The sequence below is a fragment of the Scleropages formosus genome, chromosome 16 (assembly GCF_900964775.1).
Source record: "Scleropages formosus chromosome 16, fSclFor1.1, whole genome shotgun sequence".
In the NCBI taxonomy this organism is placed as follows: Eukaryota; Metazoa; Chordata; class Actinopteri; order Osteoglossiformes; family Osteoglossidae; genus Scleropages; species Scleropages formosus.
This window is the reverse complement of record NC_041821.1, coordinates 3,993,197-4,010,247: the sequence shown is the minus strand read 5'-3', so window position 1 is coordinate 4,010,247 and position 17,051 is coordinate 3,993,197.

The following is a 17,051-nucleotide window of genomic DNA, read 5'->3' as shown; positions in this document are numbered from 1 at the left end:
TTGACTCGACAACAATGCGCTTTTAACAGGTATCCACAAAACCAACCATTTATACTATTCAAAACATTCAAGGATTTCACCATGAGCAAATCCTTCTACTAGTTGAAATGCAACTGCGTCTTGAATGTTCTTGGGTTGGGTGGTCTTTTCCCTCAAGCTGTTAGGATCCTGAACTCTCTGTACCACCCATAACCACCCATTACATACCAGAATCCTGAACTCTGACCACCAGCACCAAACCCCCCAATCCAGAAGGACACTAGTCACTTCACACAGTCTGTAGAGATTGTCGTCTCGCGTCCCTAGCAGTCTCTCTTGAAACCTCACTTAAATTTGTGTCCATCCCATGTATAACTGCTTTATTTGCTTAACTTACTTTTTTTGCACTAGAACTAGTAAATCTGTTTGCATTTCTATTTACTGGACCAACCACACCACTGCACTTTATCCTATTACTATGCTATAGCATGGGCCGCGGTGGCGCAGTGGGTTGGACCACGTCCTGCTCTCTGGTGGGTCTGGGGTTCGAGTCCTGCTTGGGGTGCCTTGCGGCGGACTGGCGTCCTGTCCTGGGTGTGTCCCCTCCCCCTCCAGCCTTATGCCCTGTGTTGCCGGGTAGGCTCCGGTTCCCCATGACTCTGTATGGGATGAGCGGTTCTAAAAGTGTGTGTGTGTGTGTGTGTGTACTGTAGCAATAATAGTATATGTTGCATACAAACAGTCCCCAGATTACAAATAAGTTCCATTCCTAAATCTATCTTTAAGTTGAATTCGTTCATAAGTCTGGATAATTGTAGATTTCTTCCGGACAGAGCCTTTTACATGCTCCATTATTTTCGTTTTGTCCTTTAAAATTTTCCCAATCCTTGACTGACCGTAGCCTAACGCTTTTCCAATGTTTGTTGGCGTTTCATCTTTATCTGATCAGTTTATTATTTTCACTTTAGTTTCAACCGTGATCATTTTCCTTTTTTTGATGCATCACATTTATGCTTTGGTGCCATGGTTATGAGGGTAATAACTAAAAAAATTAAAGCCAAATACAATAACACATGAGACACTGTTAACGACAACGTGGTCCGACTGAAAAGAACGAAGTCTTTGTCCTACCTCGGGCTCACGTACCCATGAACCACTGTAGATGTTCAGTGTTTTGATGCTCGTCGCAAAGTAGCGCCCGCTTGTTATTACAAACCATTGTATGTACCTCGAATTTTCAGTATAATAGGCTCTACAGGGGGTGGTTTGTAACTACAGGTTGTACTTAAGTCGGACGTTCATAATCCGGGGACTGCCTGTACGTTGTCCTGTATGTCACACCGTGGTCCAGGAGAAACACTGTTTCACTCCAATGTATGTTCTAAACATATTGTGGAAGTGACAATAAAGTTGACTTTGATTTGACTTTGAAGTGCAAGTTGGTCTTGGATGTTATCTTAGGTTCGGTGCTCAAACTCTGAGAAGGCAGTGGAGGATGATGCAGGTTTCGCACCAAAAGGCTCTGTGGTGTTTCACTAGTGGCAGGTGAGCCTGCTTTGGTGGAAGAGACACAATAACAGCCCCGATGTCCCGCCGGGATCTGAAGCAGAAATATTCCAGTCATCTTTGCAGCTGCTGCTGATCTCTCGCTTCCCTGCTGCCTCACTCGCAGCTTGAATCGAAGAAAAAAAGGGGTTGGGCAATGACTTTCCATTAAATATACACTTTTCCACTCACATCCACATGAAAAGAGGGGAGTGACATACTTCAGATGTGTCCGTTTTTCTCCCCCCCCCCGAGACCATGATTTCAGCTGTATTGCCTCAAAGTGTATCATCAATAGACTTCAAATTCCACATGAAACACATCGCACGTTCACTCTGAATAATGGACAGAATGCGTTCATCTGAGGTGTCAAATCCTGAAGTGCACAGTTAACAACATAATATATTATACATACTGTATAGTATAATAACATATGACACAATTTTCAATATGAATGAAAACATGAAAAATTTCAATAAACGTTTTAATTATATTAGCAGCTTCATAGAAAAAATGTCTTTCGTAATATTTCCATCATAATGAAGCAGTGATATACTGTATAGCGTTACACAATAGTGAAATGGAAAAGACATTTATAAGATATGGAAGACAATAACATTTATTTCCGTTGTTCTGATGCAAATATGTCCGTCTGCGTTTGACTTGTTTTTCAGTGAATCTGACAATCAAATGTTTTAAATATGATGCACACAGGTGTGTGTCTTTATTTATTTATTTATCTATCTATCAATCATGACTCTTCCTTTGGAATTTTTTTTTTTTTTTTTGTAGGCAGAATGGGAAAAAAACAATGAAATTACCTTCAGTGAATTATGACGTGCCGCCTCCTATGTAATTAAGGATATGTTGCTTAGATTATCTAATCTGATCCCGCCTTGTCCTTGTACTACATGATTTTGAGGGAGAGCTACGTGTCTTTGCTGGATCACATCGTTAGGGAGCGCCCGGCTTCGTCTCTTTCTTCATTGACATGTTTAGGAACCGCAGCTCCTTTGACATAAAAGATCTTGGGCCCAGTCTCACCAATCAGAGATCACAGCCACAGCATTATTTCATAGTTGTATATATTATACATAGACCTCTACATTATAGCCGTCTTTACCATTAGAGGACTACAGTATTTAAATTTGCAAAGAGACAATGGGTTTCCTACAAAATAATGTCATGCATAAATACAGTTTAAGTGTAGTTTCCTCTGGTTGAACTTGGCAATGAAAAATGTTCATTCTTGATGTCACAGATTAGCAAAATCTGATAACTCTTTGAGGCTAGATGGCATTTGCACAGCTGCTATTTGCAGTGCAAAAATATAGAAGACGTGTCCTATTCAGTCCTATTCAGGGCTGGAGATGAAATGAGATAGGTACCTCTGGCATGTTATCTGACTTAGTCAACTGGTGCTTGTGAAAGAAGTAATAACATGTGGCAGATACAGGGCAAACACAAACATGCACATCAACATGCTGTGAAAGGAATCAAACGCACCCTTCAGTTGATATGTCTTCAAGTCGGTTTTTAAATAACTTGCCTTGATGGCAACATCATCACATATAGTATATACAGCAAATTGCTGGTAAATTGGTATGTCTTCTCTTAATCAGCCAGTATGCCCCCAGAATGAGCTTGACCCTAATCTCTAACTGCTAACTCTTAACCCTAACCCTCTAACCTCTAACCTCCAACCCCTAAATCCTAAACCCTAAGCCCTAACCCTAACCCTAACTTTAACCCTAACCCTCTAACCTCTATCCTCCAACCCCTAACCCCTAACCCTAACCTCAACCATAACCCTGCCTTCTGACCTCTAACCTCTAACCCCTAATCCCTGACCCTAACCCTCAACCCAAATCTGTTCATTTAAAATATTATCCAGCCATAAAGATTTAGAGGATCACAGAAGGACTGAAGGAAATAAAAAATTGCTCATTATTATGCAAAAATCACTTATTTAATTAAAACGCTACATTTAAACCTGGTCACAAAAGATGCTGTGAATCATGTCTGTTTTCTGCACGACTACGTTCCTCTTCTCCTTTCCTTTTCCTTATGCATGTGCAGCATTCTTCTCCACGGGCCTCTCTTGATGCGAGGAGGGCATCAAAGACCTCTCTTTAGCCTGAGGGCGCTCTCAGGAGCTTTGTTAAGGTGGTAAAAGGTTTTTAAACTTTATTCTGGTGCACTTAGGACTCATTTTCTTTTAGGGCTTAGTTGCACTTGAATATACCCCCTTTTGGGCGAAACCACTAATGATTAACTGGAGGAGGAAGCATTTTCCAAACATGCCAACATGGAAGGGAGGGACAGAGCCCAAGAGCCAGAACATGGGGAGACTGGCGGGGGGTCTTCATGGGGCCATTCATGTCAGAGAAAAGGATTTGCACCAACATTTATTTATGCATCTCATACTTCTCTGCCCCCAGGGGGTAAAATATGATTAAGGAATCAAATTTTGGTATCAGATGACAAGTGGAGAGAGACTATGCACCACTGGGGTTTACAAGTGGGATGAGGCTCAGGCTGCAATGATGAGGGACATCTTTCATATGATGCAAGATGACCCAACTGGCAGTTGGTGCAACAAGCATATGCATGAAGAAATGAGTCTAATAAAGACACCGACCGGAGGCATCGCACCCGTTACCGCAGCGGGGTTTCATCATATCACACTATAAAATACACATAAACTGGTCCACCGGCCCCTCAGTTCATTTGTAGGAAATGAATGACATGATTGTCTGGATGGGAACGTGTGTGTTAAATGATCCTGTGATTGCTCTTACTCTGGTACTTTGTGTTCAGAAGAGTGGCGGGCGACAGTAAAACACTGATGGGGGAAGTCGTCGAAATGTCATCTTCCTGCTGACGTCCCTCTCCGGGGAGCGGAGTTACAATAAGGATCCATTGACACTGAATGGTGCTTCTCTTTAGATGTTTATTACTGTCAGGGCCCTGATGATAACACTAATGTTTCATAATTTACTCGCTCGCTCGCTCGCTTGCTCACTCGCCCACTCACTAACTAGCTAACTAACTATATCCACATTGTGATGTGAACTAGACGGGGTGCGGTGGCGCGGTGGCGCAGTGGGTTGGACTGGGTCCTGTTCTCTGGTGGGTCTGGGGTTCAAGTCCCGTTTGGGGTGCCTTGCGATGGACCGGCGTCCCGTCCTGGGTGTGTTTCTTCCCCCTCCAGCCTTACGCCCTGTGTTACCGAGTAGACTCTGGTTCCCCGTGACCCTGTATGGGACAAGTGGTTCAGAAAATGTGTGTGTGTTATGTAAACTGGTCTTTGGTGAGCGTGACCAACGCAGATCTTCTTCTTCCTCTGAGACTTATTCAGAATCCTAAACACGATCACTTCTTCCCCATAAAGCACATTGTATTATGAATAAAATAAGGGTCTGAGCAATTCAGATGGTAGTATAATAGTCATAAATAAGAACAATACTTTCCATATTTCTTGACGTACACATGGGGGTTAAGAGCCTGATCTGGCTGCATTCCTGCAGAGCCTGTAAACGGCCCCGAACCCCGACCCCAAACCTGCGAGTCCATCGCAAGAGAAGAGGAGCGAGATGCAAAAGGTGAAAAACAGGGGTGGAGATGAAAGCCGAGAGGAGCAGATCAAACGGCCCGCAGGAGGACGCCGACGCCGAGCGGCCAAACGCTTTGCTCATCTCCCAGGGGAAGAGGGCGGACAAGCGTCGTCTTCACCGCTGGTGTGTCAAGTCGCTCTGGAGGTCATGGCCCAAATATAATAACGTCTAGAGTGACAACATGTGATCATAATAAGTAAATCATTTCTGTTTATGGTGTACAGAAGCAGGAAAACAGCAGCTAATATTGCTGCACTTATTACTAATGGTAACACTGCTAATGTTGCTATTACCAGTACCGAAAGAGTTATTACATCCTCTTGTTGTGGGTCATACTGACCTGCATGTGTGTGCATTTTATGTATATATACAGTATATAGACAGTACTGTGCAAAAGTTTTAGGCACTTGGTTGGGGAAAAGAGCTGTAAAGTGAGAAGGCTTCCAAAAATATTGTTCTTAATTAATAAACTTCCTGCAAAGTTTAGTAACCATCCATCGTGAACAACAGCTTGTCCCGAGTTGGGTCGTGGTGGGCTTGGCCGGGTCCCGCTCTCTGGTGGGTCTGGGGTTCGAGTCCCCCTTGGGATGCCTTGTGACAGACTGGCGTCCCATCCTGGGTGTCCCCTCCTCCTTCAGCCTTGCACCCTGTGTTGCTGGGTTAGGGTCCGATTTGCCGAGCCCACACTCAGAATAAGTGGTTTCAGACAGTGTGCGTGTGTGTGTACTTTCTTTCTTTAATGACATACAAAACCCTTGCTGTTATACTGTAACTTTTTGCAAAAGGAATGCTTGGAAATCTAAAATATGCTCTTTTCCGTTGACACTGATGCAGAAGACATTAAATAACCGTCTAAAACAAATATTTTTGTGAAACATCTAAGGGCCGAAGACTTTTGCACAGTACTGTATATATATGCATTACATATATTTTTTTATATGTATAAACACGTGTATGTATATGTATACTTAGGTTTGTGTGTTTATATATAATAGCAGCTGGATGGCCCAGAGATACATAGAGATATATATAAAGAGGCCTAGAGGCGTAAATATAATTTTCTGCACTGTATATATGCAGTTTGGTTAATTATACATGTAGTCTAATTATTTGTGTTTATGTATATCTGAGTAGGGGGCGTGGTGGCGCAGTGCCGCAGTGGGTTGGACCGGGTCCTGCTTTTCGGTGGGTCTGGGGTTCAAGTCCTGCTTGGGGTGCCTTGCGATGGGCTAGCGTCCCGTCCTGGGTGTGTCCCCTCCCCCTCTGGCCTTATGCCCTGTGTTGCCGGATTAGGCTCCGGTTCCCCGTGACCCCGTATGGGACAAGCAGTTCAGAAAATGTGTGTGTGTGTGTGTATATCTGAATGCGGTGGTGTGGTCCAGGTTCTGTTCTTTGGTGGGTCTGGGGTTCAAGTCCTGCTTGGGGTGCCTTGCAATGGGCTAGCGTCCTGTCCTGGGTGTGTCCCCTCCCCCTGTGGCCTTACATCCTGTGTACCGGGTTAGGTTCTGGGGCCGGCAGGTTCGGGTGGGCCTTGCTTGGGGTTCCTCCATCCATGTATATCTGAAATTCAATTTCCTTTTATATTTCTATCCTTAAACACCATCTCTAAATGTTATTTATTTTGTGATAGTCTGATCCTAGAGTCTCTTTCACCGTGTTGTTGTTGTCCATCTATGTATGTCTGTTTTGTATGTGGTATCTATGAAAATACACAATACAAAAATATATTTTTCTTTTATATCTATTTTAACACTTTTTTTATTATATATGTATTAAATTATGTATATAATTTACCAGACTATATATATATATATATATATATATATAGCGTGGTTAATTTTTTACTTTGTGCTGTTCTATGTGTAGCATCATGTGTCAATATATGGCTGTACTTAAATTTCTTTTTTATGTTTCTGTCCCTATATATCATGTCTAAATGTTAAACAATTATTATGTCATAGTCTGATCCAAGTGTCTCTTTCACTGTTGTTTTTTGTCTATCTATCTGTCTATCTATCTATCTATCTGTACTAATAACTGCACATCTTAAATTAATATTATTTATTTGTCCAGGTCAATGGATAGTTTACCATTAAATCATTTACCCGGTGGAGCTCTCTGTCACCGTTTACTGTACTACTAGTACTACACTAATAGTGCTCTTACTAGTACTGTTACTATTACTATAATTCCATTCCCTCTGCTACTGTTACTATTAATGCCACAACTAATACTTTTCTTTACTCCTTATTTCTTCCACAACTGTTACTCCCACTAGTAGAACTGCTGATAGCATTTATGCCACTAATTAAATAAGACCATAAAAATTTGTTTTCATCGGCTGAGAGCAATCATTACTGATTGCTACTATTTTAATCACGTCGTAACAACGTATAAAAATAATAACTTTCCGTAGCAAAAACTGGAACTACATTATCAGCTATGTAGTGTTTGTACCTTTTTGTGTTTGTGCTGATATTTAGTAAGGCTCTTGCAGTGATGCTAAGAGATTTAATCTAGAATGTTCTATCCATCATATAAAGAGGCATTTTTTACTACAGGTGATTATCCTGTTGAGCCAAGAGCAGAAATACAAGAGATGCCGCCGCGGCGCTCCTTTGGGCAGCGGGTATTTACAGTATACAGCACCTGCGGCGCTTTGTTGGGTTTGGACCGCAATTTCACGCATGGCTTGAGATGAGCTTTGAACATTATCTTGGAAAAAAGTGGCGTGTGCATTATTGGAAGGAGCGGCGGCATTCCGTGCTGCGGCTAATGAAAAATTACATTTTTACACAATGAGGAAGGGAGAAAAATGAACACGTATAACGCAGTTATGGGATATGCAAATGAAGGTTCACAGGTGCTGTGGAAATGAGTGATTACGAGACAAAGTCAAGTTAGTCAAGTCGAGTTTATTTCTATAGCATATTTTCAAACACAATGGTCCTTCAAAATGCTTTACAGAAAATAAAGTGCACAACAAAGTGCACATCAGTAAAACTATAAATGAGGAATAAAGACCAAAATTAAAGGAATATAGTATATAATACTAAGACATTTAAGAACAGACATTGAAAGTAAAAGAAATCAATTATATAAAAGCGGTGGAAACTAAAACTGTTTAAAATAAAATTGAAAGAGGCAAATTCGGTGGCTTTTAGGTGAGCTGCAGCAAAGTGCCGTGCGCAGCCGCGGTTATTTTAAACGGAGCCTCGAGCGTTGGCAGCCGAAACAGGGCCTTCGGTTCCGCCTGAATGGCGGCGCCGCTCCTGTCCACCCCTTTTTCCACCGCATTAATGATCACGGGTCACAACAAGAGAACGAATCCAAAATGCGTTTATATCTGCATTATAGCAGGTGGCGCACAGGGGAACACGTGAGGGGGAGGGTTCGGCACCCGTTACATGGGCTGGGAACCATGGTGAACACAAGGAAGGAGGCCTTCGGTTAAAGATCTGATGGCTTAGGCCTGATCTGAGTTTGTTTTTGTTTGTTTGTTTGTTTTTTTATGGAATCTTCCGGAATCTTCTGTGAAGTCTGCAGTGATTTCATCTATATTTCTCCAGTGAATGACATAGTGGAGTTTGTCTTTGTGAGGCACCATCATCCAGTGGTTGTGATCTTTATCTAAGTGACACCTTCATCCAGGGCCACTATAAGAATTTTTAATATACATTTATTTATATACAAATTATTTCTATACATTTCACAAAAATTTACCCAATTGATATTCTTGCTGTATCAATTCAGGAGTGGGACTCAACCCAGCAACCTTCCTGTTGCAGATCTAACCACTACGCCACCTGCTGGCCCCACCTGCGTTCCTCCCTTACGAGTGACAGCTTCCTCCCATCTGAAATGTGAAGTCCAAACATTCTGGGTTCAAATCCCGCCGCAGTTCCTTAACCGCCACACCCCCTGCTGGCTCAATCTACGTGCTGCGTGTGGAGACCGCTTCAGTGCTCTTCCCTTTGGATTCGGAGGAGATCGGAAAATCCGAGTGTGTGTGTCTGTGTGTGTGTGTGTGTGTGTGTGTGTGTGTGTGTTTGTGGGGGTGGGGGGAGGGGTGCGTCAATGCGGTTCCTTGGATTAAACACCATCGCAACGAGACGGATGATTTAAGAGGCAGGAGCACCGCGCTCATCGGTCGAAGCCAGGGGCCCTTTCGCGACCCGTGTTTGCTTCGATTTCCTCTTCCCCGGCGATCTGTCAGCGCCGAAAACCTCCTCCATTCCATTATCTGTTCATTGATATTCTGTCTCAGTGCTGCAATGTTTTATTTACGTCTCTCTGCTGCTCTCCTGCATATATGAACGCAAACCGCCGCCACTTTCTCCGAATTCTTTACTTATTTGCTTACGTGGCGCTGTTTCTGTGTGATAAACGACCGCTGCTCTGAAACATTCCTCCAAATGGACTTAGTGTTAGCAGTGGTAGAAAAGATTGGGAGTGTTCGTAGCTCAACAACGCACGCACTGTGCACTGATGATGTCTTCTCGACTGGTGATGAAATGTTTGCAGTCAAAATTTCAAGCTCGGCAAATAGCTGAACACTTGGACTTAGCGTTAAGATAACTACAATTATTTACCCGTTTTTACAGTTGGGTGATTTGGAGCGGATCAGTTCATGGTAAGTAATTGGTGATTCTCAGGTTCTGGCTCCGGTGTGGTGGAACGACCTCCCCCTCCCACTCAGAACTGCTGAATCCCTGTCCACATTTAAAAAGGGTCTCAAAACTCAGCTCTTCCAGACTCGTTATGCCCCATGATTTTTTAAGCTCATGTAAGGTGTAAATGTTCATGCTGTATAACTTTAAGATGATGCCGGATAAACCTTTACACAGCTACTCCTGCAATGTAACCTAAATGTTTATATGTACCTCAAAAAAAAACAAATTATTTGTTTGTTGGAAGATGATCAGGAATCTTTGATATTCGGATAAATTTTTATGCAGCTACTCACGTGATGAGCATTGGTTCATATGGTGGAAAGAAACTAAATGTACTTTAAAATCACACATCTGCATCTAAGTGTCTCTTTCTCCTAATGTAACGAATACTTTGTATTTTCTATGAAATGTACGTCGCTTTGGAGAAAAGTGTCTGATAAATAAATAGATGTAAATGTAAATACCTTGGTCAAGGGTAATAGAGCAGGGAGTTGAATTCCACACCTTCAGGCTGCAAACCGTTGCTCTAACCACTACGCCACCTGCTGCCATTACTAGGAGGTGTTGGTGTTTCCATGAACACCACGTCTTTATATTACACACTAATGAACTTTTCTGCGACAGACTTAATACAAACATATTAGATTAGTTCTGAATGTTTATCTACTCTGTATGAAGGTACCATAAATCTCCTGCGCAAGTTGTTTTAAACAAATAACTTTCAGCTTATCATCAGTCTATAATTGTGTTTTACTGTTGAACAAGAACTGAGATGTTTAGAAAAAAAATATTATGCTGATACTTTTCCCTGAGGCGTGGTGGCGCAGTGGGTTGGACCGGGTCCTGCTCTCCAGTGGGTCAGGGGTTCAAATCCCACTTGAGGTGCCTTGCGGTGGACTGGTATCCTGTCCTGGGTGTGTCCCCTTTCCCTCTAGCCTTATTCCCTGAGTTGGTGGGTTAGGCTCTGTGACCCTCTATGGGACAAGCGGTTCAGAAAGTGTGTGTGTGTTTTTCCCCGAAGTGAGTTACAGTGATTTACCCTTTTACAACCTGCAATGCGCTAGCATCCCATCTAGGTTTCACTGCCACTATGACATGGTCATGTGGTTAAGGATACTGAGTGAGTGAGTGAAGGCTCATCTATTTTGCTGGGTAATTTTTACTCTGTAGTTCAGGGCAAGTAAGTACCTTGTCCAAGGGTACTACAGCAAGAGGTGGGATTCAAACCTGCATCCTTCAGGTGCATGGTGACTGCACTAATGACTACGCCACCTGCTGGGCCCATTTCAAAGCGCATAATATGATTTTTGGAAATCAACCCGCTCGTGTTTAACTTCCCCCCTCATGCAAATCATGGTGACTCATCCATTTAAAGAGCGGGAACTGGACTCAGACGAAGTGCAGAGACAAGGATGGACGGCGGCTCCACGATGGACAGCGACGGTCAGTGCGCGGAGGGGTGTGCGACAGATTCCTTCGGCGTACAACGGCGCCAGAGCTTTTACTGCGCCCTCGCACCAGAAGGCCTGCTGGGATATTTCACGCCGAGGCGCTGGACGCAGGGCGTCTCGTACGCGTCGGGAGGTTGAGCGAGACCCGAAGGGGAGCGGAGGGGGGGGGCGTGCCGTGCCACGACTCTTTGGCTTCAGTGGCCTGACGACTATGTGATGTTGTCCACCCCACCGCGCATCCGTCTCACTGCCAGTGCTCCGCTCGCTCGCTGTGCCTCTGTAAGCCACGGAACATAATAGATCTCTGGGCTTAAAATAAGAACAGAAGCTGCCCTGCGGTGTGCGGGGGGGGTGGTGGGGGGGTCTACTGATGTTGCTCTTCAATTCAGCAATGAAATGAAATGAAAAGATCGACAAAGAAACAAGTCAGACTGGGGAAAAAAAGCTCTGGGTCACGTCGCAATAACTGGGCTCATATTAACAACCCGGAGCTGGAAGATACCTGCTTATATTTACTTGTTCATCGCATTCATTTTGCTTTTACGATAAACGTCGAACCAAATTCAAATGCCGCAACTCCCACAGTCTGACGCAACATTTTATTATTTATATGACACCTTTCGCCGAAACAATTTACAGCTATTTACCCATTTATAGAGCACAGCAATTTTTACTGTGTCAATACTGGGTAAGTACCTTGGTCAAGGGCAGCACAGCAGGAAATGGGATTCAAAGCCGGATCCTTCAAGTGGGAGACGGCAGCCCTAACCACTGCGCCACCCGCTGCCCTGCTCGAAGATGTGCCGGCGCACTCGATGGTGGATCGGTTTTTCCGGCTCTCTTCCGTTTTGCCGGCCGTTTTTCCCCATTGACGCCGACGATCCGCCGACTTCGGACTTTTCTCCGCTGAGATCGGCATCACGTCCCAGGCACCCTGCTGCTCCGAGCACAAACAAGGCCTCGGAATCTCAGAACTGAAATCTCCTCCCCGGCAGTTTGCAGAGCCGGGAGTGGAGGAGGAGGAGGAGGAGGCCCGTCCCGCCCGCCGGCCCCGGCACGTTGCTACGTCGCAACTCGGACACTCCGATCACACCGTTTGCTTGGAGACCCAAACAGCGGGTCAGGATGTAAATGGGCCGGATCCGCAGGCCTGCGGACAAAGCTGGGAACGGAGCGCAAACAGGCCGACAGACGGAATCGCTCCGTTTCCTCCGCCTCCTCTCCGGCGCGTGTTTACCAGGGTACGCACAGCCTGCGCACTTAGGAAAACAGAATGAATTATTTACGTTCTGAAAAGTTACTTTTAAGAGCCGTCACGTGCCAAAGTTCCCCAGTGGCACCGGAGAGTAAAAAGCGAGTATTAACAGTAACAGATCAGCAGCAGCCTGGTGATATGACATATAATAATAATAATAATAATAATAATAATAAATGAAGATTTAACCAAAAGCACTTTTATTGAATCAAAAGGACACACTGCACAGAACTGTTGAGAAATACGCTGAACACCAAACACAAAGTGTTACACAATATGTTTATAATCACACTGCCACCAAAATATTCATAATTTCACTTCATGTAGAAGACTCATCTGTTACGCTGCGAAACGGCAACAGATTTTAATACATTTATTTTTTGACTGTAACATGAGTAATGCACATAAATAAAATACCAGAAATCCACTAGATATTAAATAAACACATGCATCGGTAAACAGTTATAACTCCAAACACTTCACTGAAAAAGTCAAAATCTGACATTTTTATGACAGTTTAGGACATGTATGCACTCCCCGAAACTGGTTAAATTTGTACAATGAGCAATTATAGATCTTTACGAAAAAAGCATCTTGGACTTTAAATGACCAAAGCAATATTTACTGCAATTATATTTCTACTTAAAAAAACTTGTATTATTGTTATTATTCTTATTATTATTGGTTGTGCACACTCACTATACGCTGCCAATAAAAGCAGCATTTAACGCAATACAGTCATGGCACAAAGAACATTTCAGCTTTGGGTTTTCAAAAATACATATTTTCTTCAGCATTGTAAAGTAGCCAATAAAAAAAGTACATCATACAACAGACTGTTGAATATTTTAAAATATTTGAAAACCAACTAAAGAAATATTTTGTGCTCACTAACAGCGTGTCCACAATGATACATTCTGGGTATTTACGTTCAAGACGTCATGACACATTCGCTGCACTTTTTGGTCTTGGAAAAATGACCTTGATTTACATGGTTTTCCAAAGCAAATAACATCATTAAGCTGCTTACAATTCTTCACGCATTTATACAGCTGGGTAACTCTAGGGGAAGCGGTTCAGCATAAATATAAGGCTACTACAGATGGGATTCAAACCTGCAACCTGTGGATGCAGAAGTAGGGGCATTAACCGTGATACTACCAGCTCCTCTCCGGAGACTGAAGGTATGTGTGATGGTCATTATTCTTGCATAAAATATTAAAATAAACGTATAAAATGAATAAATTTCCATAATTTACACCCTCAATTCTACCTACCTACTCGGTTTAAGCAGTTCAACTTGATCTTCATTTATTTCCACACCTGCACTACCTGTGCGTTTCTACGACACACACGATTTCCTCTAAAGCAACATGTGGAATTGGTCATTACACACCTGCTACGTCACACGAGAAACACCGTACCTCATCAAATACCCATTTCATGGTAAAACTAAGGGACACAAGGCCTTCGCACACTTTGAAGCAGCACTGTGCGTTAAAGAGGTGGAATTCAGGCCATGCGTTTGTACATGTGGGAAGCTGTGGCCGAAGGGGACAGAGGAGCACAAGAAAAATTAAAAAGTAATTTCAATTTTCTGCCTCTTTCCTCCCAGGGGACTTTGAACATTAGATTTAAGCTGCTTATGATGATTTGCTACATTTTACTGTAATAATTCAGGATAAGTACCTTGATCAAGGGTGCAACGCGGCTCTTTCCAGCAGTCAAGGAGAGCTCTAACCACTACGCCACCTGTTGCCCCAACTTCTCTCTGCGACTTCTGAGGCTGCTGGAATTTTTTTCTATCACTCATATATATGAACCCTGTGACCCTGATCCAGACAAGCGATTGATGAAAATGGACGGACGGTTTCGTGGACGGACGGATATTTAACCACAAAGAGGTTCAGTTATTCAGTTATGCTCTTCTCACTTCATTTCTGTTTACAGCATGTGAGTTTAAACCAATACTGAGGATTGAGTAAAGTAATAACATTGGTGTGTGAGCGTGTGTGTGAGTGTGAGTGCGTGTAGTCCACTGATGACTAGATTTAATGTGAGGTCGTTCGCTTCCTCCGCGTTGTAATAACGCGCATGTTTTGCAGTTCTGCTCCTATTTATGACCCTTCTGGCGTAATATTATAAAAGCACAGATTGCGTGCGCAGAGCGGAACGGCCAGCGCCACCTGGCACGCCGCGTTTGGCCTGCATGTGTGGCCATGGTGCGGCGCCGCCCGCCGATGGGCTGATGACGACTTGTACCCGCAGAAAACCGCGCTTTACTTCACTCCTCGCAGTAGGAATCCTCAGCATCATGAGAAGGACACATGTTCTGCGTATATTTGCTATGCCAGATATAGCCCCGATGGGACTGCTACCCTCCTCCGCCTCTGGCTGCCTGGTGGACCCACACACAAGAGGCCCAAAATCAAAAACACCAAGGTTTAAATTTGCCTCCAATGTAGCGGAATGAGCTCCCTCCCTCTGTCCCTCAGAGCTGCTGAAGCCCTCTCAACTTTCCAAATGAGTCTCAAAGCATCTCTCTTTCAGACCCATATATCTCCTCGTCTCCTTTTCACTCCATAAACCTTCACTTTACTACCTTTCAAGAAACGTGCCTATTAGTTATAAAAACGGCTATTAATTTAATTTACGATGGCAAAAACGGTGGTTCCGGGCTAAATAACTGTACTTTGAGAACTGCGAGTCTGCATTGGTATTTCTGTTGGTAAAATGCACTTCTGCACATCGGAAAAAGGTCGTCGGAAAAACCGCACTGGTGCGGTTCACGAGTTGTGAAAAGTGTCCGCTAAATGAAGAAATTAAAAAACATAAGAAAATGTGAATGAATAATTCAAGAGTGTAATAATAAATACATTTATTTTTTTGTAACTGTATGCTTATTTAAAAACTGCTGCACGGGCCTCAACCGCCAGCCCCGAAACGTGACTGAGCTTCAGGAACGTCGGGATGATTCACACCGACGAGGTTATTGCAGCAAATCCTCAACGGGGTGACAGTTACACGCAGAAGCGATTGAAAAAGGACGCAGGAGCGCAGATTACGATGCGAAGCTAATTACTCCAGAGCAGATTTTATCGAGTGCATAAACTGCAGCGGGCGAGCAGGCGGTGCTGAGAACATCTGCGCATTTTTACTGCCTCACGCTACATGTGCCAGGCATAGAAAGCAAAAAAAAAACCCATAGCGGTGTCTCCACGGTCGAGAAAATCACGCCATACATGGTCACGTAGCTACCAGCTGTCATGCAACATACATGTTATATGAATTATGAAATATTAATCAGCGCAGGGTGTGTCGGTGGGTATGCGACGCTGGACACTTTGAGTAAACGGGGGGAAAATACTCTCATAACTCCAGCTTAGAGACTTCTGTCTTCTTGGAGCCCCTAAATCTCACTTCTCAACGGTTCCTCTCCAACATCTCCATTCGCCACCAAAAGGGGGTCTATGAACACTCCATCACCTAATGAGAGTAGAGGGTGGATGTGGCGAATCACAGCACACGCTCATCTCTCTCACACACACACACACACACACACACACACACACAGGGAACCATGCGGCTCTGGGATCCGGATGCCAGTCAAAGCGGGATGCGCTTAGCAGCCCATCTCGAGTGTCATCCCACATAAATCCTTCATAAGGGCGAGAGGTTTGTGAACAATGGACAGAAGAAGATGAGAATAAGTGTGCCTCAGAGGCAACATAGGGGCACAGCGAGTAGCGCTGCTGTCTGAGAGCACCTTGGTGGTGTGAGAGGATGTGGGTTCAATCCCCCCCGGTTCATGTGTTCTGCGTGTCCGTGTGGGTTTCCTCCAGGCGCTCTGGTTTCCTCCCACACTCCAAGACATGCTGTTCCGGTTCCCCATAGTGCGTGAGTGACAGAGAGAATGTGTTCCACTGATGCATGGATGATTGACCCACTGTAAGTAGTGTAAGTCACTGTGGTGAATAAGGTGTGTGGGCTGATGGGACTTTGCTTTGGTGAAAAGCGTCTGCAAAATAAAGAAATATTTCTAGTCGCAAAACACAGAAAAGTTACTGGAGACGAACAGATCAGCAATTCACGCTGCGCAGCCATGCAAAGAGAAATTTCTGGGGGAAATGCTAAAACACGGTAAAACACCCCGCTGCACGCCGTGCCGTTCCACCCTGCTAGGAAGTCCATGCCTTTCCACGGGCTCTGCAGCGTCCCCGTCCACACACCAGCGCCACGTCACCCCCCCTTGCGCCCCACCGTCGCAGTCATAATCGATCGAAGAGTCGTAGGTGCAACTCTAGAACAGAACAATGAAGGAGATGATGGTGCAGATCACGTTTCCACACCGAAAGACATTGTCCATCTCGAGTGTCCCTCCACTAATTATATCTGAATGCTCCATGTGGAAATTACATATCACACTGAACATTTTCATTTTCTACAAATGCTGCATGTCTCAGGATCATTAAACAGCAAACTGGGAACGTTCCCCATCCCCACTCTTGGGCTCCTGCAGGACCGTCCGTCA